Source organism: Triticum dicoccoides, chromosome 3A (assembly GCF_002162155.2).
Source record: "Triticum dicoccoides isolate Atlit2015 ecotype Zavitan chromosome 3A, WEW_v2.0, whole genome shotgun sequence".
In the NCBI taxonomy this organism is placed as follows: domain Eukaryota; kingdom Viridiplantae; phylum Streptophyta; class Magnoliopsida; order Poales; family Poaceae; genus Triticum; species Triticum dicoccoides.
Genome location: NC_041384.1, coordinates 492141331 through 492163996, shown reverse-complemented (window position 1 = coordinate 492163996; position 22666 = coordinate 492141331).

Below are 22666 nucleotides of genomic sequence, written 5' to 3'. Positions count from 1 at the left end.
GACCGGCCTCGCCGCCCGCCGCCGCCTGCCGCGCCGCCCGCCGCCTCCAGCCGCCGTCGCGCACCGCCCGCCGCGTCCCGCCGCCTGCCGCGCCGCCGAGCCGCCTCCCGTCGACGGCCGAGCCGCACGCCGTCGCCGGACCGCATCGCCGCCGCCGCCGGCGACCTCCCTCCGGCGGCCGTCGTCCTCTCCGGTGAGTTCCGGTGGATCGGGACGAGATCCACCAGGATCTCATACAAACGCCCTCGCCTCGCCCGGATCTCCTCGTCCCGGGTCCTCTCCGTCCCGGTTTGACTTTTTCCGGAGAGGTTGTTTTTTTGTCTAAGTCCCAGAAATTCCAGTCCATATGCATGTGTTCGTGGCTCCGTAACTTTGCATCCATAGCTCCATTTCATGCATATAGCATATCAAAATGTTCGTCTCGACGAGTACATCATTTCATTCCATTGCATAATTTTAATTTGAGCTCATCTTGATGCCTGAAATGCTGTTAGAAGAGGCCTTCATGAGTTAATTGTCAGATCTGCTAGTTCATCTTAGACTTTTGTCATTTTTGCCATGATCAATGTGTGCATGATATGCCTATGAGTCCTTCATATGTTTTGTTAAGCATTTTGTTATCTTTCCAGAGGTGCAACCCATGCATTTTTAGGATGTGTGTGGTGACTTGTGCAAGCTTGCAAAGTGAGGCACCCGGTAAATCTGTTTTCAGGGACTTAGTAGTTTTCACCAAGTCTGGGATTATTTAGTTCATGATGCCGTATGTTCAGCTTGTTTCCTAGTGATCCGTGCCTCTTTTGAGGATGATCAGAAAAGAAGTTTTGTTAATAATGTTATTCTCTATCCATCCATGTCTTTGTTTGCAATTATGGAGCAACCTAGCTTGCGTAAATTGAGCTCTACTTTTGCTTCGTTGTGAATCTGGGCAGATCGTCAACTTGTTTGCGATTTTGCCGATGTTATTGTAGTTGATCCATGCATGCTATGCCTTTGTTCTTGCCATGTCTAACTTGTATTTTGTGCCTTCTTTATGGGTGTATGCTTGCCTTGCCATGACTTGCACCGTAGTGAGTGCATCGAGCTCGTTTACGTGCCTTCATGAGTTATGTTTCAGCATGTCCCAGTTTTCACTGTCTGAAAACTGATTATGTTTTAGCTATGTTCGTGTGCTTGTTAGTATATTTTGTGAACCCTTTTGGCCCCAGGTCACTTTGGGTCTTTTGTTAAGCTTGTTGAGTAGCTCCATGCCATGTTCTTACTTGTCTTAATCAGGTCATGTATCATGTTGTTTTGCTGCTCCGAAGAGGGCTTCATGATCTGAAATTTCAGACAAGTGTTAATTTCACTAAGTCTGAAATCTGTTTTGCATTTGCGTTTTTTGACATGCTTCTTTGAACCTGTTAATGGATGAATTGGCCGTGGCTCAGTGCTAGTATTTTGTTAAGCATCTTGTGTGCATACCTGCCATGTATTTTGTTGTCATGTTTGGGTGCTGTAGCATGTTCATTTCGTTGCATTTAGATGCCTACTTGCTATAAATCGCAGACCGGTGTCATTTTTGAATCGCTTGCCATTTCCAAACCGTAACTCCGATTCCGGCGTTCTTTATATCGTTTTCAAGCGATTTCATCTCATCTTTCCAGTGGAACCCTTGGAATTCCAAGTTGAGGCTAGGTTCATGCATGTCCTATCATATCTTGCATTTTGCATCCCGCATCGCATCCCGCATAGCATATCATCTTTGCATCGTGTTGGTTGAGTTTGCACGTGGTTGATTGTGTCCTTGTTACTTGTTTGTCTTGTTTGGGTAGAGCTGGGAGACGAGTTCGCTACCAAGGAGCCCGTTGAGTTTGCTTTTGAGGATCCGGTCAACTCTGACAACTGTGCAGGCAAGATGATCATACCCTCGAAATCACTACTATCTTTGCTATGCTAGTTTGCTCGCTCTTTTGCTATGCCAATGCTACGATGCCTACCACTTGCTTGCAAGCCTCCCAAATTGCCATGTCAAACCTCTAACCCACCAATGTCCTAGCAAACCGTTGATTGGCTATGTTACCGCTTTGCTCAGCCCCTCTTATAGCGTTGCTAGTTGCAGGTGAAGATTGGAGGCCGTTCCTTGTTGGAACATCTTTTATTTACTTGTTGGGATATCATTATATTGCTATGTTATCTTAATGAATCTATATACTTGGTAAAGGGTGGAAGGCTCGGCCTCTCGCCTAGTGTTTTGTTCCACTCTTGCCGCCCTAGTTTCCGTCATATCGGTGTTATGTTCCCGGATTTTTGCGTTCCTTACGCGGTTGGGTTATAATGGGAACCCCTTGATAGTTCGCCTTGATTAAAGCTTTTCCAACAATGCCCAACATTGGTCTTACCATTTTCCACCTAGCCTTTTTTTCCCTTGGGTTCTGCAGACTCAAGGGTCATCTTATTTTAACCCCCCCGGGCCAGTGCTCCTCTGAGTGTTGGTCCGACCGAGTAGACTGCGGGGCCACCTCGGGGCAACTTGAGGGTTGGTTTTACTCGTAGGATGTCTCATCTGAGTGTGCCCTGAGAAAGAGATATGTGCAGCTCCTATCGGGATTTGTCGGCACATTCGAGCGGTGTTGCTGGTCTTGTTTTAACCTGTCGAAGTGTCTTGAGTTACCGAGATACCGAGTCTGATCGAAATGTCTTGGGAGGAGGTCTATTCCTTCGTTGACCGTGAGAGCTTGTCATGGGCTAAGTTGGGACTCCCCTGCAGGGATTGAACTTTTGAAAGCCGTGCCCGCGGTTATGGGCAGATGGGAATTTGTTAATGTCCGGTTGTAGATAACGTGAACCTTAATTAATTAAAATGAATCAACTGAGTGTGTTACCGTGATGGCCTCTTCTCGGCGGAGTCCGGGAAGTGGACACGGTGTTGGAGTAATGTTTGCGCAGGTTGCTCTCTAGATTCTTGCTCGCGCTTTGCCTCCTCTTCTCGCTCTCTTTTGCGTATAAGTTAGCCACCACATATGCTAGTCGCTTGCTGCAGTTCCACATATATTTTCCTATCCTTCCTATAAGCTTAAATAGTCTTGATCGCGAGGGTGCGAGATTGCTGAGTCCCTGTGGCTCACAGATTACTATTACACCAGATGCAGGGTCTGATGATTCCTCTCCAGGAGACGCTTATGAGCTCAAGTGGGAGTCCGACGAAGACTCTCAGCGATACTATGTTTCTTTTCCCGACGATCAGTAGTGGTGCCCAGTTGGGGGTGATTGGGACCGTGTTGCATGTTGGGCTGTTTTCTATTTTGGCGCCGTAGTCGGGCCATGAGTGTTTGGATGATGTATGTTATTTATGTACTCTGATGTGACGTGGCGAGTGTAAGCCAACTATGTTTTCCCCCTTTTATTCTATATGTTACATGGGATGTTGTGATGGTTGCCTAACTTGCGACATTGCTTTCAATGCGGTTATGTCTCTAAGTCGTGCCTCGACACGTGGGAGCTATAGCCGCATCGAGGGCGTTACACCCCTGAACCAGGCTTCAATGACGATGAGTCCGGCGCGCAGATTGTCTTCGGCATTGCAAGGCGAGTTCCTCCTCCGAATACTCCATAGAAGATTTCGAACACAAGGATAGTGTCCGGCTCTGCAAAACAAATTCCACATACCACTGTAGAGAGTATAATATTTCCACAAATCTAATCTGCTAACAACTTTTCATAACATGACATCACGCCATGGCCCGGTCATTATTCGAACCGTTTTCTCAACCAGCTACTGCACATATTGCGAGGCGGTTTTCTTGGCACATATTGTCAAAGCAGAGATCGTGTTCCCTTATCACGGGATTCTCATCAATATGGGTGTGGGTAACCCAACCGCGCCATTAATCACGGCGCTTGGGGGATAAGCGAGTTTACTAGGTAAGTGGGGAGGCGCAGAATCCCTGCTGCCTTTATAAGGGGATAAGGACCCCCTTTCACACCCACGCTTTCTTCTTCCTGATCCATTCCCCTTCGCCCGAGCTGCAGCGCCCGAGCGTTCATCTTCTCTGCCCACAAAGGCCTTCCGAAAATGTCCGGATCCAGAGCAGGAGGCAAGTGGATGGCCTCTACCGTCCAGGAGAAGCATATCAAAAAGCTTTGGGAGGTCGGGTATCTAGCCAAAAAAATTGGCCACCGTCTCCCGACGGCGGGACAGATCGTTCCCACTCCGGAACCCCAAGAGAGGGTTGTATTCCTCCCTCATTTTGTTCGCGGGCTAGGGTTTCCCCTCCACCCATTTGTTCGCGGCATCATGTATTACTACGGGATCAATTTTCATGATCTATCCCCCAATTCCTTCCTCAACATCTCGACATTCATCGTCGTGTGCGAGGCTTTTCTCCGCATCTCACCACACTTCGGCTTATGGCTGAAGATCTTTAATGTGAAGCCCAAGGTGGTGAGTGGCGAGCACACCGAGTGCGGGGGTGCTATGGTGAGCAAGATGCCCAACGTCACATGGCCAACATGTACTTTTAATGATTCCGTCAAAGAGTGGCAATAGCAGTGGTTTTACATCACCGAGCCGCGCAACACGGAATGGGCCGCTGCTCCAAGGTTCCGATTTGGAGCTCCTCTGCGGCTTATGTCCTGGCCCAAGAAGGGCCTGAACTGGTCTTCGTTCGACGAACTGTCCGTGCTCCAGACGCGCGTTAAAGATATGGAAGACAAGAACATCGAACTTGTCAATGTAGTCCAGGTGATGTTAGTTCGCCGGATCATGCCTTGTCAGCACCAGACTTGCAATCTATGGGAATTCGATCCGGCCAAGCACCAGACCTTGCGAGAGCTCTTTGGCTCCTCGCACGAAGACATCTGGAAGGTGCTTTTCAAGTCCGGCAAATCATGGCCGGACTCGGCCGAGGACCGCGGGTACCAACTGTCCCGCCCTGCAAGCTCGGTAAGTTTTTATGCGTTTTATCCGCATAACCCAAGGGAAATGCTTAATGTGTTTTCCTCAACTCCCCTAGGGCTGGTCGAAGAAGGTGGGGCGGATCCACTGTCCGGCCCCGTTGCCCGAAGAACTGACCGGCCCACTTCTGACGAAGATGCTGGTCGCGGCACCGTACAAGGCGCAGAAGAAGAAGGCCGAGAAGGAGGCCAAGAAGACCCGGGGCGGCCTTTGTCGCCGCGGCACTTCAGACACAATATCCGAAGGTTCCAACGTCCGTTCTACCTTCGAAGAGGACAAGGAGGAGGAGGAAGACGAATTCACAGCGGGGGGAAGAAAGAAGAGGGCAGCATCCATACACGTGGAGGTCGAGTTTCCTAAAAGGGGAAAAGCTCCTCTTCCAGAAGAGTCCACTGCCGCTGCCGATAGCAGCCCGACGTGGGATCCCAGGGCCCAGCCCCTGGTGAACTCGCGAGTATAAAATCCGAACACGTTTATGCGTCCAGACTCATCATGGCATAATATTTTAACCTGAGCTATATTTTTGTAGTCCGGCGAGGTCCCGCACCGAATGATCCTCATTAGAGGATTTGCTGAGCTCGGATGCTATGGAGAGCGGGACGCCCCTAAGGCCCCTTCCCCAAATATGTGAATAACATCGAGGCTTCGTCCCAGAAGGACCCCGACCAAGGAGGGGGGAAGAGAACGTGAAAGCGGCGCCTGGAGGTCAAACTTCGGCGGCCGGAGACATGGGGGAGAAGATTCCCATGGGAGTCGATGGCGGGAGCCATCTTGAATTCGGCTCCCAGCCGGACGCAATTCCGGAGACCAATACGGCTCCAGAATCAAGCAGGCGGCCTCCCTCGGCTGGAGGGGGCGTGCCTGTTCCACCGGCAATCTCTGTCCAACCAGAGGTGCCGGATGTTTTGTTGGCGGTGCTGAAGAGCGCCTCCATCATCGATGAACACCGTGCCCTGACGGGTGCAGTGATTAAGGAGATTCAGTTTGCTGAGAGTGGACTGAATGAAGCCTGTATCAGCCTTATAAGAGGCTTTGAGGTATGTTTTAGGAGGTTTTGAAAAGTATCATAGTATGGATAGTAGCCCCTGATACACTATTCGGTGCAAGAAAGGACCGGACAGAGGATCAATTTTATGATCGTAGGAAGACTCACTTGATGACATCTATCTCTCTTCTTTTATAAGTAGGCGTCTACAGCGGCTATTGCCTCTCATACTACGGAGGTCTCCGGACTGAATCAAAGTCTGGAGCGGGCCAAAGAAGAACTTGGCCAGTTGAAAAGGCAGTTGGAAGATAAACAAGGTATGCGCAAGCCTTTTGTTCGTGTTCAGTGCTAACGAATTTCCAGTATGATAAAATATATTTCATTATTTGTGCCAGGGGCAATGACTGAAGTCGGGGCTCTAAGGAATGTTGTTGCCGAGGCCGAGGAAAAGGCAGTCGCAGAGCAGGCTCTTCGTGAGAAGCACGAGGCCAGGGTTATTGAAGCTGAGCAGGAGCTTCAAGAGTCCGTGAAGAAATCTGAGTCCTTGGAGCAGAGTTTAACGGAGAAAGAATCTGAACTCGCCAGGGCTCATCAGGCCGCGCGCGATGCCCAGGGGGAAACCCAAGGCGCCCTGCGGGAGATCCAAGAGGCGAGGACAATCGCGGCGGGTAAGGCTTTTTTCCATGTAAAGCAAGTATTTTGAGGAGAAAATCATGTTTCTAATTTTGAGTTCGGATTTCTCCAGGGGTATTTGCAGAACTGCCCCACAGCATATCGGATGCCACCCAATTCTACCGAGCCGAAGAGGGGAACACTGCAGATAAGCTCTTCTGGTCGCAGTATCTGGCACCGAATTATCCGGTGCCTTTTGCCGACCAACTGAAACAGCTGATCGAACTGCATAGGGCGGCCAAACTAGCCATGAAGGATTTGATTATCCAGCTATGGCCCATCGAGTCGATTCCAGGCAGCTACTTCGGGCTCGTGAAGCGGCTTGTGAGTGCCTGCCCTCGACTTGACGTCATCAAGCGGTCGGTCTGTATAGAGGGTGCGCGAAAGGCCTTCGCCCACGCAAAGGTGCACTGGGGGAAGATGGATGCTGAAAAGCTGATGACCGAGGGACCGCCAGAGGGGAAGGAGCACCGCAAGCCCGAATTATATTATGAAAGTGTCCTGAAAGGATCTTGCCTTGCGGTGGAGCAATGCACCCTGGACATTATATTTCCATGAATACAATCATGTTGTCCTTTGTAATGTTGAACAAGGTCATTTCTATTATTTATTGTTTGTTATATAAAAGTTTATCCTCCTGCGCGGCCGTTTTATATATTAATCCTGAGCGTTGGCCAGTCGTCGGCTTCTGCCCCCACGTAGGAAGTACGAGGGTGTTCGGGATAAACCTGATCACTCTTTATCCCAGTTTTGGGTCCTTCGAAGGAGGTGTTCAGCACAACGAACCAGGTAATCGGACTATAGGGCTTTATCACTCTCACTTAGCCAATAGCTTTATAAAAGGAAGGTAGGTGCACCCCCTGGTGTTCGGAAGACCGCATGAGGGGCTATATAAGCACCTGATCGTAAGAAAAGCAGATCCATCGCACGCTGCATTGGTTGTGGCATTATGCGGGAGAAATCCTTAAAGATTTTACAACCTCTCTAACAGCTGACCAGCTCTCACTATATCATGACAGTCAGTTTTCGGCTTTCTCTACTGAGGTGCTCGTCCGGAAGAACCGGGACACAATCGCAATAGTTCTCCCTGTGCCGCCTTAGCCGATATAGCGGAACATCAGGCAGCAAAACTTGGGAGCCGGGCGAACCCAACATTTGACCAAAGACATGATTCAGAGCGGATGCATATAATGCTATAAGTTCGGGGTGCCGAACTTCCATGAAGGTGTTCGGACTTTATTGCTGTATTATGGGTAAAACGAAGCCCCTGGCATATTTAAAGCATATCACGGTGTACAGATGCCACTTGACAAAAGAATTTCAATAAGAAATAACAGCATATAAGCATTATATAAATCCACATGTTGTATTTGAATAGTACGTCGATGCGTGTGAGTATAGATAATGCGATAACAAAGAAATATGACTGTGGAACCTGCTGAGACCAGGGGAAGACGTTGTGTGCGGATCCGGAGTACAGTCAGATTGTAAGGCCCTGAGACCGATGTGCCAGGTGTCCTCCGCTTATTCGCTGTTGTTGCCATGTCATTCGCTTGCGTGTTGCAATTCATCTTGTCATCATGTGCATTGCATCATCATGTTTTCAAAACTTGCATTCGTCCTGCCCTCCTCGTTCTCTCCGTTGTCTGTTCTGAGCCCAACACACTTGCACGCGCCCGCGACTTGTCCGAAATATTATTTTATTAGTGGCCGGAAAATGTTCTTGGAATGGGATGAAAGTTGGTGTGTGGTGTTGTTTTGTTGTCAGTAGACCGCCTGCCAAGTTTCATCGCAATCGGAGTTCATTTGACGCCCCAACGGATAACTATAGCGGCAGTATAGCCGGTCTATCATCGGACATTTTCGTTCTCCGGAAACTGCTGTCGGTCTCTCTCTCTCTCTTCTCTCCTCTCAGCCTTGCCACAGTCCACCTAGGCCCATGCCTACCTTCTCTGCACATTGCATCCACCCCTCGCGCGCGTCCGAAAGCTGTCCCGGACCCGACCCGGACTGTCACCACCGTTGTGTCCGGATCATCCCCAAACATCTACAAAACGTCTCCGTTTTGTTAATGGGACTTCCTAACATAGTTTTGCGACCGTCCGATTACGATCAAAGGTACCGAATAGCCCCTAATTTATCCCACCTGCTATTTATATATAGATGAAACCCTAAATTCTAGCCCTCTTGTCCCATCGCGCCGCCACTCTCTCACTTTCCCCTCGGGATCTCCCCCTCGATCCAAAATCCCCAATCAGAAACTCCCCTCGATCTCCACCTACACCCCCATCCTTCCCTGCCTCGAGCCAGGAGCTCGTCCTCGACCCGAGAGACTTCTCTCGTCGGCAAACGAAGCCACCCACCAGGACCCCCGCGGGCTCAAGCCCCTGCGTCGTGCTCCTCCCCTGCTGCGAGCCTCTGCCTCGCCCAGTGCCCGAACTCCTTCCCGAGCCGGAGCTCCTGCCTCGACCTCACCTCCACCTCGTCGCACCGGCGACTCGTCACGCCGGACTCCTCCATGCAGCAGTACCGCCCCAAGCCTGGCGCCGCAGCCTCCTTCTCCTCGTGCCCGTGCATGAGCGGACGAGCTCAAGCTCCCTCCTCTCGGTAGCTTCGCCCCGAGCACGCAAGACCCGCCGGCCACCGTAGCCCACCTCACCGCCGGCGACCCTTGCTGCGAAACGTCGCCCAGGTCGCGTCCCCGGCCGCCCCTCTCCTCCTATCCTCCGTTTTCCCTTCCTCCTTCTCTTATAGCTCTCTCTCTGTGACCATGGACAGCACCGCTGCCCGGAGCTTCTCGCTACCACCCAGCTTCCGTCGTCGCCCGGATTCGCCGGATCCGGCAAGCTGTCGTCCAGATCCGCCCGTCTCCGCCAGTCCCTGACATCGCCGGAGCCTCTTCCCACCCTGTCGCCATTCTCATCGTCGGCAACTGCCACTGCCTGAACTGTCTCTGCTTCGAGCAGAGGAGGACGAGCGCGCCTGCTGGGCTGCCTCCCTCGCACGCGCATGGTCCGATTTCAGCCCGGTCCAGCAGCGCCCTGCGCCTGGGCCACTTTCCGCAAGCCGGCCCAGGAGGCCCAATGTGAGCAGCCCAGTCCCAGCCAGATTCAGCTCGTTGATGTTTTTTTTCAGGATCTGTGAATTTGTCTATTTATCCAGAGTTTGCCTGTTTTACAGAAAAGTCCCTGTTCTTCATGCATTTCATTACTCACAAACGGTGCATCATATGTAAAAACTTTAAATATGAAACTTGCTTAGAATTTCGTCTAGTTTAATAATTTGCCACTTTCATCTATGTTTGAAATGCTTAAAATGATGTTTGGTTAAATTTACTCCTATGCCATGTTAAAATGCTTTATTTCATAACTAAATAACCGTAGCTCCGTTTTTAATAAACTTTATATGTAAATGGGGTGGAAAAATGCCTAGTTTCACATGGTGGCTTTACTTTGCATGTTTAACAACTCTAAAATATGGTTTAGGGCAGAACAGCACCAAACCTAATATATGCATATGGGGATTTACCGGAATTGTTGTTCGTTGCTTCCGGCCTCATTTAAACTTGCCTAGATAGGTAGCTTTCATTTGCTTCACCCTCTTGCCATGCTCGCAACATTTAATCTTGTTGGGTACATAACCGAGAGAGAACTAAATAGTGAATGTGGTGTTCCGTCAATATGCAACCCATTGCATATTGAGCTCCACTTAATTTGTAGTTTTGGTTGTTGCACTTTGCCATGCCATGCCCTCTTTAAACCGTACATGCATCATACTCGATTGTGCATCATGCCATGTTGTTGTGTTGGTTGTTTACTATGTTGTTTGCTTCTTTCCGGTGTTGCTTCTTCGGGTTGGTTCCGATAACGTCGTGTGTGTGAGGACCCGTTAGACTATGCCCGTTTGTCTTCTTCATGGACTCATTCTTCTTCCTTGCGGGATTTCAGGCAAGATGATCATACCCTCAAAATCACTTCTATCTTTGCTTGCTAGATGCTCGCTCTTTCGCTATGCCTATGCTACGATGCCTACCACTTGCTTATCATGCCTCCCATATTGTTGAACCAAGCCTCTAACCCACCTTGTCCTAGCAAACCATTGTTTGGCTATGTTACCGCTTTGCTTAGCCCCTCTTATAGCATTGTTAGTTGCAGGTGAAGATTGAAGTTTGTTCCTTGTTGGAACATGGAGATGTTGTTCCTTGTTGGAACATGTTTACTTGTTGGGATATCACAATATATCTTATTAATTAATGCATCTATATACTGGGTAAAGGGTGGAAGGCTCGGCCTTATGCCTGGTGTTTTGTTCCACTCTTGCCGCCCTAGTTTCCGTCATATCGGTGTTATGTTCCCGGATTTTGCGTTCCTTACGTGGTTGGGTAATAATGGGAACCCCTTGACAGTTCGCCTTGAGTAAAACTCCTCCAGCAATGCCCAACATTGGTTTTACCATTTTCCACCTAGCCTTTTCTTTTCCCTTGGGAATCGCGCTCCTGAGGGTCATCATTATTTTACCCCCCCGGGCCAGTGCTCCTCTGAGTGTTGGTCCAACCTGTCAGCTGCCGGTGGCCACCAGGGGCAACTCTGGGCTGGCCTACCCGTACCTAGGACAATCTGAGTGTGCCCTGAGAAAGAGATATGTGCAGCTCCTATCGGGATTTGTCGGCACATTCGGGCGGTGTTGCTGGACTTGTTTTACCATTGTCGAGGATGTCTTGTAACCGGGATTCCGAGCCTGATCGGGTCTTCCCGCTAGAAGGAATATCCTTCGTTGACCGTGAGAGCTTGTGATGGGCTAAGTTGGGACACCCCTACATGGATTTGAACTTTCGAAAGCCGTGCCCGCGGTTATGGGCAGATGGGAATTTGTTAATGTCCGGTTGTAGAAAACCTGAAGTTGACCTTAATTAAAATACATCAACCGCATATGTAACCGTGATGGTCTCTTTTCGGCGGAGTCCGGGAAGTGAACACGGTGTTGGAGTTATGCTTGACGTAGGTTGTTCTATGATCACTTCTTGATCATAGTTTCTCGATCGTGCTTTGTCTTCTCTTCTCGCTCTCTTTTGCATTTGTTAGCCAATATGCTAGTCGCTTGCTGCAGCTCCACCTCATACCTTTACCTTACCCATAAGCTTAAATAGTCTTGATCGCGAGGGTGCGAGATTGCTGAGTCCCCGTGACTCACAGATACTTCCAAAACCAGCTTGCAGGTGCCGATGAGTCCGTGCAGATGACGCAACCAAGCTCAGGAGGAGTGAAAGTGCGTTATATCGACTAGAGGGGGGTGAATAGGCGATTTTTATGAGAGTCTTCAAAACGTGGAAGTTATGAAGACAAACGATAGGAATAAACCTATTACCCTGCAGCGGAAGGTAGACTACACTAGGCAAGCCATAGTCAAGTATTCAATAGAGTGAAAGCACAATGACTAATAGCAGGAATGTAGTAAGGATCAGGTAGGAAGATATTGTGAAGCCACACAGAACACGCAGTCACTCAGTGAAGACAAAAGATAGTGCGAACATACAATGACTTCACAAGGAGTAACAGTAAGTAAAGGGAAGGGAAGATGAAACCAGTGACTCGCTAAAGACAATGATTTGTTGGACCAGTTCCAGTTGCTGTGACAACTGTACGTCTGGTTAGGGCGGCTAGGTATTTAAACCTTAGGACACACAGTCCTGGACACGCAGCTCAGGACACCCAGTCCTCACCGTGTTCCCCTTGAGCTGAGGTCACACAGACCTCGCCCAATCACTCTGGTAAGTCTTCAAGGTAGACTCCCAAACCTTCGCAGACTTCGTTCACCGGCAATCCACAATGTCTCTTGGATGCTCAGAACGCGACGCCTAACCGGCTGGAGGATGCACAGTCCTCAAGTGTAATAAGTCTTCAGATCACACAGACAAGAAGACTTAAGTGATGCCTAATTCTCTTTGCCTCTGGGTGGTTAGGGCTTTATCCTCGCAAGGAATTCTCTCTCAAAGGCTTCGAGGTGGGTTGCTCTCAAACGACAAAAGCCGTACTCTGAATCTGAGCAGCCAACCGTTTATGGTTGTAGGGGGTGGGCTATTTATAGCCACTTGGCAACCCAACCTGATTTGTCCGAAATGACCCTGGGTCACTAAGGAACTGACACGTGTTCCAACGGTCAGATTTCAAACTCACACGACAACTTTACTTGGGCTTCAAGCAAAGCTGACTTGCCCGAATCTGGACAAGATTCGCTCTCAAAGTCTTCACTCGAAGACATAGGTTTTGTTTAAGCATCACTTCAGTCATTCTGACTGGTTCTCTTGGACCCCACTTAACAGTACGGTGGTTCCTATGACTCAACACAGAAGAAAGAGAACTATGAAAGATCTAAGTCTTCGAGCTCCATAGGCTTCATGTGGTGTCTTCTCTTGTCATAGTCTTCAATGTGAGTATCTTCATATACCACCTTTGACTTCAATGTCTTCATACATTTTTAGGGGTCATCTCTGGTAGGAAAACCAAATCAATGAGGGACTTCTACCTGTGTTATCCTGCAATTCTCACAAACACATTAGTCCCTCAACTAGGTTTGTCGTCAATACTCCAAAACCAACTAGGGGTGGCACTAGATGCACTTACAATCTCCCCCTTTTTGGTGATTGATGACAAACTAGTTGAAGTTTTCAACGGGGAATATAATCTATGAAATTGTAAAGGATAAGGAATTGTCTTCATAAGTTGCAAGGGCTCCCCTTGAAGATGTGCATATAAGTAATTTGCTTTTGGAATGCAAATGCACATGTCAGGTTGTACTTGTGGAGATCCACTTCAACTTATGATGACAATCCACTATGCATGTGAAAGTATATGAAGATAATGACATGCATAATGGAAAATGGACGTCTGCAGAATGATCTAAGTGCATAATTTATCGTCGCACATGCGGAATTTATCATCGCAACACAAGGTGGCAAATAAGTAGTAGACGACCATCGAGTTTAAGTGTTACAACTCAAAGAACCAAATGTAGCAAAACGAGAGTTGTAAGCGCGAAGCAAAATATAAAGCACCCGCCCATACGGATCCACTTGAAGATTATCAACCTCATATGCTTCTCCCCCTTTTGTCAGTAAGGACCAAAAAGGTTTGAAGACATAGAGCATCTACTCGTTCCCATGAGGAGTAGGTGAAGCAGCAGGGTCGTTGGTTGTGTTTGGCGGTGCTGAAGAGCTTGGATCAGAGTCGAAGCGTGCTGAAGGAGGTGGCGGTGAAGTAGCATCGTCTTCATCCTCGATTACTCTGGCATTCACAGTTGCAGCAGAGGAAGAGAACTCAGAGTCTTCAAGGGATGGAGTTCGTCGCAGCACTGCCCTTCGAGGAGGTGTGGAGTCAAACTTGAATCGCTCAGTGAAGCCATCCTCTTGAAGATCATCTTCAGAACACATCAGTGTTAGCCCTTTCCATGTGTGGTGAGAGGTTTCATGGGCAACAAAAGCATTCTTGGTGGCAAGATTGCGAATGCGATTAACATCCACCAAGAGGCTTTGCATCTGACGCTTCAGCCAGTCATGATGCCTATCATGTTTCTGATGAAGAGCCACAAGAAGCTCTCGGTCGTTGGGAACACGAGTGCGCTTCTTGGGTCGTGGAGCAGTTGTACTGTCTGTGGCTTCGGTGAGAGCAGGATGCGGTGCACGTGTAGTGCCGGCCAAAGGATACACATGAGTTATGGCTTCAACGCCTTCAATGTTCTGAGTGAAACTTTGATGCTCTGCATTCTGAAGACTGAGAGGTTCCTTGGCAGGCTCAGGATAGATGGCTTCAATAGACATATCCACATCAGGCAAAAAGATCCGATGGTTGCGGGCCGAGGGCTGATATGAGATAGCGGAGTGAAGTTTGATCAGCCGCATCACCCAAGGGGCGTAGAACTTCAAACCAAACAGATCAGAGCCAGATGCAGCAAGTTGGCGAATGAAGAAATCCTGTGTATTAAAGCATTTTCCATGAAGAATGTAGAAGACCAAAGTCTTCATTGCACCTTCCAGCTTGGCATGGGGAGAATGTCCTTTGATTGCCCAGAGAGTTCGCCTTATGATGTGATAAATGGTTCTTGGCAGATACTCAAAGTCTTCAACGAAGAACTCCGTGGGATAAGAAGCATCTTGGGGCAATGGCTTCATCATACTGAGCATCTGACTCATATTAGGTTCAGTATTCTGAAAGATGCTCTCAATAGCTTCACTATGAAGCTGACAGCCATGCTCGTAGAGATCGCCAGGAGTGGGCAAACCAGTGAGCTCAATGATGTCAAAGGCTTTGGCTTCGTGATGAACGTTTCCTATCATCCACTCCAGGACCCAAGTCTTCGGATCTCTGCTATACCCGCGGATGTGAAGTGTGGCATAGAATTGGAGCAGCAACTCTTCATTCCAATGCTCTTGGTCAGTGACGAACGGCAGTAGTCCAACCTCTTTGAAGCAATCCAGAGCTTCTTCCAGATAGGGCAGACCAGCTATTGCTTCAATGTCAAGGTGCTTGTGTTGGAAGATGCGACCTTGGTTGTAAAGAACGCATGAGTAATAGCTTCGCTGTGGATAACTCCAGAACCAATCAGATGATATTCTTTCCCTGGAGTAGGGGTTCCTGGAGCTGTTGAAGAATGTGTTGTCTGCTCTGAAGCCATCGATATTGAAGGAGCCAGGTGCTGATGCAGGACCTGGGAACCTTGGCAATCTTGGGATTGGCTTCTATACCTGAGGCATGTGCTCAACATGATAGTCGAACTAGGGACCGGCAACAGACTCAGGAACAGAAGTGGCAGGATCAGTGGCTTCGCTGACTTCTGGTGCTTTTGTTGGTGAGGGCTCCACATTAGCTTCAGCCATGATAGCGTCAGTGGCTTCAGTGGTGTTGGTGGTGGCAGCCGCAAGATTTTCAATCACGTTCTCCTCGAGAACTGCTTCTTGGTGGGACAGGGGAGTAGCATCTTGTGGTACTTCTTCTTCATCGGCTGATGCAGCCGGAATGTCTTCAGCGGTTTTAGCTTCAGACGCAGAGACTTGAGGCCTTGGACCTCTGCGAAGCCTGCGCAACGCGGGCGACGCCTGTGGAGTTTGTGTTGGCTGGGCCTCGAGTCTTCTTCCTCTTGTGGGTGTTCTGCCCACGAAGCATCCTGTGCTATTGGTGTCAGTGGACGACCAATGCTGATGAGTTCACTGTGCGTGAGCCTTGTTCAATGGCTTCATCTCTGGACCTGGGTTGAAGATTCTTGTATAGGATGTCTCCCCACGGTCTCTTGATGGCATTTTTCTTAGCATATTCCTGGGTTACAAATCGGTATTTGAACCATTGTTCTGCCCAATATCTTCGAATCCATTGGGTTCGGGTCTTGCGCTGATTGTAATCCTCTTCAGGATCTGTCTTGTACAGTTCTGAGAGGTCATCTGGCAGATCTCTAGATGTTTCTCCATGACGCTTTCTGCCACCCTTCCTTGCTGATTTCTCTGAAGCCATGAACTTTAAACTGAAAGGCTTCAACACGTTCAAAGGCTTCAAAGATTTTCGCTTGCTAGACAAACAGGAACTTGCTTCAGGAGAATTTATATGATGCTGTAAGAATTCTGCAAATGAATGCAGACTATGAGAACCAAGGGATTCTCCCATGGACATGTACCTGTGATAGCATTAAGGTGCGAGGGAAGGGGAAGAGGTCATATGCATTCTCAGAAGATTTTGAATATAAATCAGTTTAGAAAGACATTGACCTCATTGTGCGAAGACATTCACTCATAGATAAGGAGTTGGTTCTAGATTTGTACGAATCCAGAGATCAGTACAAGTGAGGAATCTAACTACTTTGTGAAGCATAAGTGAATATACTAGGCATGTTATGAGATGCAGTGTGAGAGAGATCTAACTTGTGTGAATAGAAACTGCTTGTGGTAGAAAGTGACAAAGCCATAGGATCAACGGTGCCGTAAAAAGGAAGTTTTATTTACCACACTAAGAACTGCTAGACGGAGTGGAAGATGAGGCCGAGCAGTTCGATCTTCCGTGCCCTAACTTGGCGACGGAGGACACCTACGGCGACGGCGGAGAGGACGATGTCCGCGATCGGCGTGAAGAGGGTGTCGGAGAGGTTGCGGCAGCGAAGTGCTTCGTCGCCGGCGTTGTCGAGGGCTAGCGGTGGCGCTAGGGTTCGTGCGAGAGTGGAAGAAGAGATAATGACCGCCGTGAAGTGTGTATTTATAGGTATAGGGGTGGCACTGCATTATTACACAGGTGCCCCTGGCGATTCGCATCTGAGGAACACGTGGCCATCATGCAGAATTTTGGGGTTTGTTCCACGTCCCACGCACGCCTGGATTGTCGGGTGGTTGTTCCTACTTCTCCGGGTTTCATGTGGAGGAATGAGCATTGAAAGTGGACTTAAGGTTTGTCTTTGTATCTTCTGCTGACAAGGACGCAGAGAAGACATTCGATAGTTTCAATAGAATGCATATGATTTGGAGAGATAGAGTTTGAGATAGATAGCATAGAGAGGTTAGGGTCCGATCACATTCACTTAGTTCAAAAGATTCAACAAGAAGACATAGCTATAAGTGAATGCTGTAGAGAACAGAACACTAGTATATATATAATCAACATAGTGAAGATAACCATGAAGACATGTTGAGATTGAAGCCAAACCAAATGTGAAGACATAGCAAGGTAACGCCATGAGTGAAACACTTCAAAATAGAACATTTGGTGGTGGCGTTACCCACCATATAGGAAGTATTAGACCCAGACACGGCGCACAATTATCGTGGCGCTCCGAAGTCAAATTCCACATTAATGTATTCACACTTAGAATGTATGTCTTCATTGATTGAAGATATACTTTCTTCATGTGTTGCACATCTGAGTCATCAATATGCATAAGGGTTAGGATGTGTGCCTGATCACAGGACATTTGAGGATTCCAGGATATTTAGCTCACACCGTAACTTGCAATATCTCTTCTCATCCAAGGGCTTGGTGAAGATATCTGCCAATTGCTCTTCAGTGTTGACGTGTATGATATCAATATCTTCCTTCACAACATGATCTCTGAGAAAGTGATGACGAATTTCAATGTGCTTTGTCTTCGAGTGCTGAACTGGGTTGTTGGCAATCTTGATGGCGCTTTCATTGTCGCAGTAGAGTGGCACTTGCTTCAGATGAATGCCATAGTCCTTGAGCGTTTGCTTCATCCACAGAAGCTGAGCGCAGCATGATCCAGCAGCAATGTATTCAGATTCAGCAGTGGAGAGAGATACACAGTTCTGCTTCTTTGAAGACCAACATACAAGTGATCGTCTCAGAAAGTGACATGTGCCTGATGTAGACTTGCGATCAACTTTGTCACCAGCATAATCAGCATCCGAGAATCCAACTAGATCAAACTCTGAGCCCTTTGGATACCATAATCCTAGAGTTGGGGTGTGAGCCAAATATCGAAGAATTCGCTTCACAGCTAAGTGATGCGACTCCTTTGGTGCCGCTTGGAATCGAGCACACATGCAAACACTAAGCATAATATCTGGCCTAGATGCACATAGATAAAGTAAAGAACCAATCATGGAGCGGTATACCTTTTGATCGAACTCTTTACCATTGTCGTCAGGACCCAGATGATGCTTGGCTGGCATTGGCATTGTGAAGCCTTTGCAGTCTTGCATACCGAACTTCTTCAAGCAATCTTTGAGATACTTCTCTTGAGATATGAAGATGCTGTTGTGTTGCTGTCGTATTTGAAGACCGAGAAAGAACTTCAGCTCTCCCATCATAGACATTTGATATTGCTCTTGCATCATATATCCAAACTCTTCACTGTACTTCTGATTGGTGCAGCCGAAGATAATGTCATCCACATATATTTGGCACACAAACAGTTCACCATCATATGTCTTCATGAAGAGAGTGGGGTCGAGAGAACCAGGTATGAAGCCTTTGCTCTTCAGGAAGTATTTGAGTGTGTCATAACAGGCCCGAGGGGCTTGTTTGAGGCCATACAGTGCCTTGTTGAGCTTGTATACCATGTCAGGATGTTTTGGATCTTCAAAGCCAGGAGGTTGTGCAACATACACTTCTTCTTCAATCTTGGCATTGAGGAAGGCGCTCTTCACATCCATTTGATAAAGAAGTATGTTGTGATGATTTGCATAGTCCAGCAGTATGCGTATGGCTTCAAGTCTAGCCACAGGAGCAAATGTTTCATGAAAGTCAATGCCTTCCACTTGAGTATATCCTTGAGCAACGAGACGAGCTTTGTTTCTGACAACTTGACCATGCTCATCTTGCTTGTTGTGGTATATCCATTTGGTTCCTATTATGTTGTGCTTCCGAGGATCGGGACGCTTGACCAGTTCCCATACATTATTCAGCTCAAACTGTTGAAGCTCGTCTTGCATAGCTTGAATCCATTCAGGTTCCATGAAGGCTTCTTCAACTTTCTTGGGTTCTGTTATTGAGATGAATGCGAAGTGCCCACAGAAATTTGCTAGCTGAGTTGCCCTTGAACGAGTGAGTGGACCGGGTGCATTGATGCTATCAATTATTCTTTCAATCTGCACTTCATTGGCAACGTGAGGATGTACAGGGCGAAGATTTTGCTCTTGCTGGTCATTGTTGTTGTTAGAAGGAATGTCTTCAGGCTGAGCATTGTCTTCATGTTGATCAGGTGCTGAGATGATAAGTTCTTCTTCAGGATGAGCTTCAGAAGGTATAATTTCTCCAGTTCCCATTAGCTTGATTGATTCACTGGATGGAACTTCATCTAGCACATTTGGCAGTTGCTCTCTTTGTGAACCGTTGGTCTCATCGAACCGCACATCCACTGTTTCAACCACTTTGTAATGAAAGAGATTGAAGACTCTGTAGGAGTGCGAATCCTTTCCATATCCAAGCATAAAACCCTCATGTGCTTTTGGTGCAAACTTTGAGGTGTGATGTGGGTCCTTGATCCAGCACCTGGCGCCAAATACTCTGAAGTAACTGACATTTGGCTTCTTGCCAGTAAGGAGCTCATAAGATGTCTTGTTCAGAAGCTTGTGAAGATAAACACGATTGATTGTATGGCATGCAGTATCAATGGCTTTAGGCCAGAATTTTCTTGGAGTCTTGTATTCATCTAGCATCGTTCTGGCCATCTCAATGAGTGTTCTGTTCTTGCGTTCGACGACCCCATTCTGATGTGGCATGTACGGGGCTGAGAATTCATGTGTGATGCCCAAGGTATCAAGATATGTATCAAGGCTAGTGTTCTTGAATTCAGTGCCATTGTCACTTCTGATATGCTTTATCTTGGCGCCATAGTTGTTCATTGCTCGATTGGTGAAGCGTCTGAAGACATCCTGCACTTCAGTCTTGTAAAGGATTATGTGCACCCAAGTATATCTAGAATAATCATCAACAATGACAAAGCCATAGAGACAAGCAGTAGTAGTAAGAGTTGAGTAATGAGTGGGACCGAAAAGATCCATGTGAAGCAGTTCGAAGGGTCGAGTAGTGGTCATGATTGTCTTTGAGGGATGTTTGGCCCTCGTCATCTTTCCTGCCTCACAGGCACCGCATAAGTGATCTTTCTTGAACTTGACACCCTCGATGCCTATGACATGCTTCTTCTTTGCCAGGGTGTGGAGGTTCCTCATGCCAGCATTCCCAAGCCTCCGATGCCAGAGCCAGCATTCTGAAGCTTTTGCTAGAAGACATACGGCAAGCTGTGGTCCTGCTGAGAAATCTACCACGTACAAATCATCTTTTTCATACCCTTCAAATACTAGAGACTTGTCAGATTCCATTAGAACAAGGCAACGATATTTTCCAAATATTACGATCATGTTTAAATCGCAAAGCATTGAGACAGACATTAAGTTGAAGCCAAGGGATTCAACAAGCATGACTTTATCCATGTGTTGATCCCTTGAGATTGCAACTCTACCTAGACCCAATACCTTACTTTTACCAGTGTCAGCAAATGTGATGTGGCTCTTGTCGGATGGACATAAGGTTGAGTCCATAAGAAGGATTTTTTTGCCAGTCATGTGATTTGTACACCCACTATCAATAATCCATTCTGAAGACGCTGGTGTCGTACCCTACAGTGCAATTAGGGGGATAGGCTTCACGAAGAGCATTGTGAAGCAAAAACATTTGACGAACCAGTGGGTTATGAAAGCTTAGATCCAGATTAGGACTAATAGGGAGAGTAGCAAGCGCTTCAGGAATGAAGTAGATAGTAAGACCATTCGGGCATTTGATCTTGCGCCCTACAAGATGTTTAAGGTCCCCAGCAATAGCGTCAGACAATTTTGTTTTCTGCTGGAGACCTTTTCCCTGCAAAAGAGAGTTAAGCTTTCTTAGCCACCCACATCTTCAAGGGTGGCTTAGAAGCAATAAGTCTAAGTGTAGCATCTGAGAACTTTGGCTTTCGAGCCCTAGCAAACAGTCTTGCAGGCGGACAATAGTACTCATAAGAATAAGCAGAATAGTTCTTGGTCTTATGAACATGGTGGTTTGATGAACCGCTCTCATATTCATATGCCTGAGTATGGTTTCCCTGCTAAACATTTGCGTTAGTGCGACTCAGGTGAGTCCTCTGTCTGTATGAAGCCTTTGGACCGTATGAAGCCTTTGGTCTGAGGTTTGTCTTCTTCACGTGAGGTGTCATGATGACATTCACAGGAAGATTCTCCAGACACCTTTTCGGAACCCAGATCTTCTTCATAGGCGGTCCATTCCTGCAGTTAGTACCAATGTACCTGGCAAACACTTCACCATTATGATTCTTAAACAGTTTATAGTTTGCATCAAAGGATTCATCAATGACAATGGGGTTAGCAAAAGTGAACCCAGATAGAGTGGATGGATCTGCTGAAAATTCCTTTGCAGCAACCCATGTGGTTTTGGGGTACTGCTCAGGTTTCCAGTAAGAGCCATCAGCATTCATTTTCCTTACGAACCCAACACCCTCTTTCCTCGGGTTTCGGTTCAAAATCTGCTTTTTGAGGACATCACATAGTGTCTGATGCCCTTTAAGACTTTTGTACATCCCTGTTTCAAGCAATGTCTTCAACCTAGCATTCTCATCAGCAATAGCAGTGGAATCCTCAGCAGAGGGGTTAGTTCCCACATCAACAGTTGAAGATATTGCAATAGTAGCAGCAGTAGAACATTCAGCAACAGTAGTAGCATTATCACGCTCAATGCATTTAAGACATGGTGGTTCAAATCCTTCCTGAGCGGTGCTGATCTGTTCGGCGCGAAGTGACTCGTTTTCCTTTTGAAGATCTTCATGAGCCGCCCTCAATTTCTCAAGATCTTGCTTCATTTGAAGATAATCATAGGAAAGCTTTTCATGAGTTTTTGAGAGAGTTTCATGACGACTTTCAAGTTCCTCATACTTAACGTGAAGATTTTTTATGTCTTCAATTAAGGATTCAGATCGAGTCATTTCAGCACCTAACAGATCATCACTTATGTCTAACAGTTTTTGAATATGTTCCATAGCTTTCTGTTGTTCAGTTGCAATTTTAGCAAGTGTTTTGTAGCTGGGTTTTGAACCACAATCAGAGTCATCGTCACTAGATGTTTGATAGTGAGTAGTGCGTGTGTTTACCTTGGCACCGCGTGCCATGAAGCAGTAGGTAGAAGCGGAGTAGTCCTTGTCATTTGCATCGGTGTTGGTGATGAAGTCATTGTCTTTAGTGTTGAAGATGGACTTGGCAACGTATGCTGTAGCCAGACTTGCGATGCCTGAATCGGACTCCTCCTCAGACTCCACCTCCGCCTCCTCAGAAGTGGACTCCTCCTCTGAATACATTTCCTTGCCAACAAACGCACGTGCCTTGCCAGATGAGCTCTTCTTGTGTGATGAAGACTTTGAGGAAGACTTGGAAGAAGACTTTGAGTATTTCTTCTTCTTCTTGTCGTCAGAGTCATATTCCTTGCTCTTCTTCTTCTTTTTGTTCTCATTGTCCCACTGTTGACACTCAGAGATGAAGTGGCCAGGTTTCTTGCACTTGTGACATGTTTTCTTCTTGTAGTCGTGAGAAGAAGCTTCATCATTCC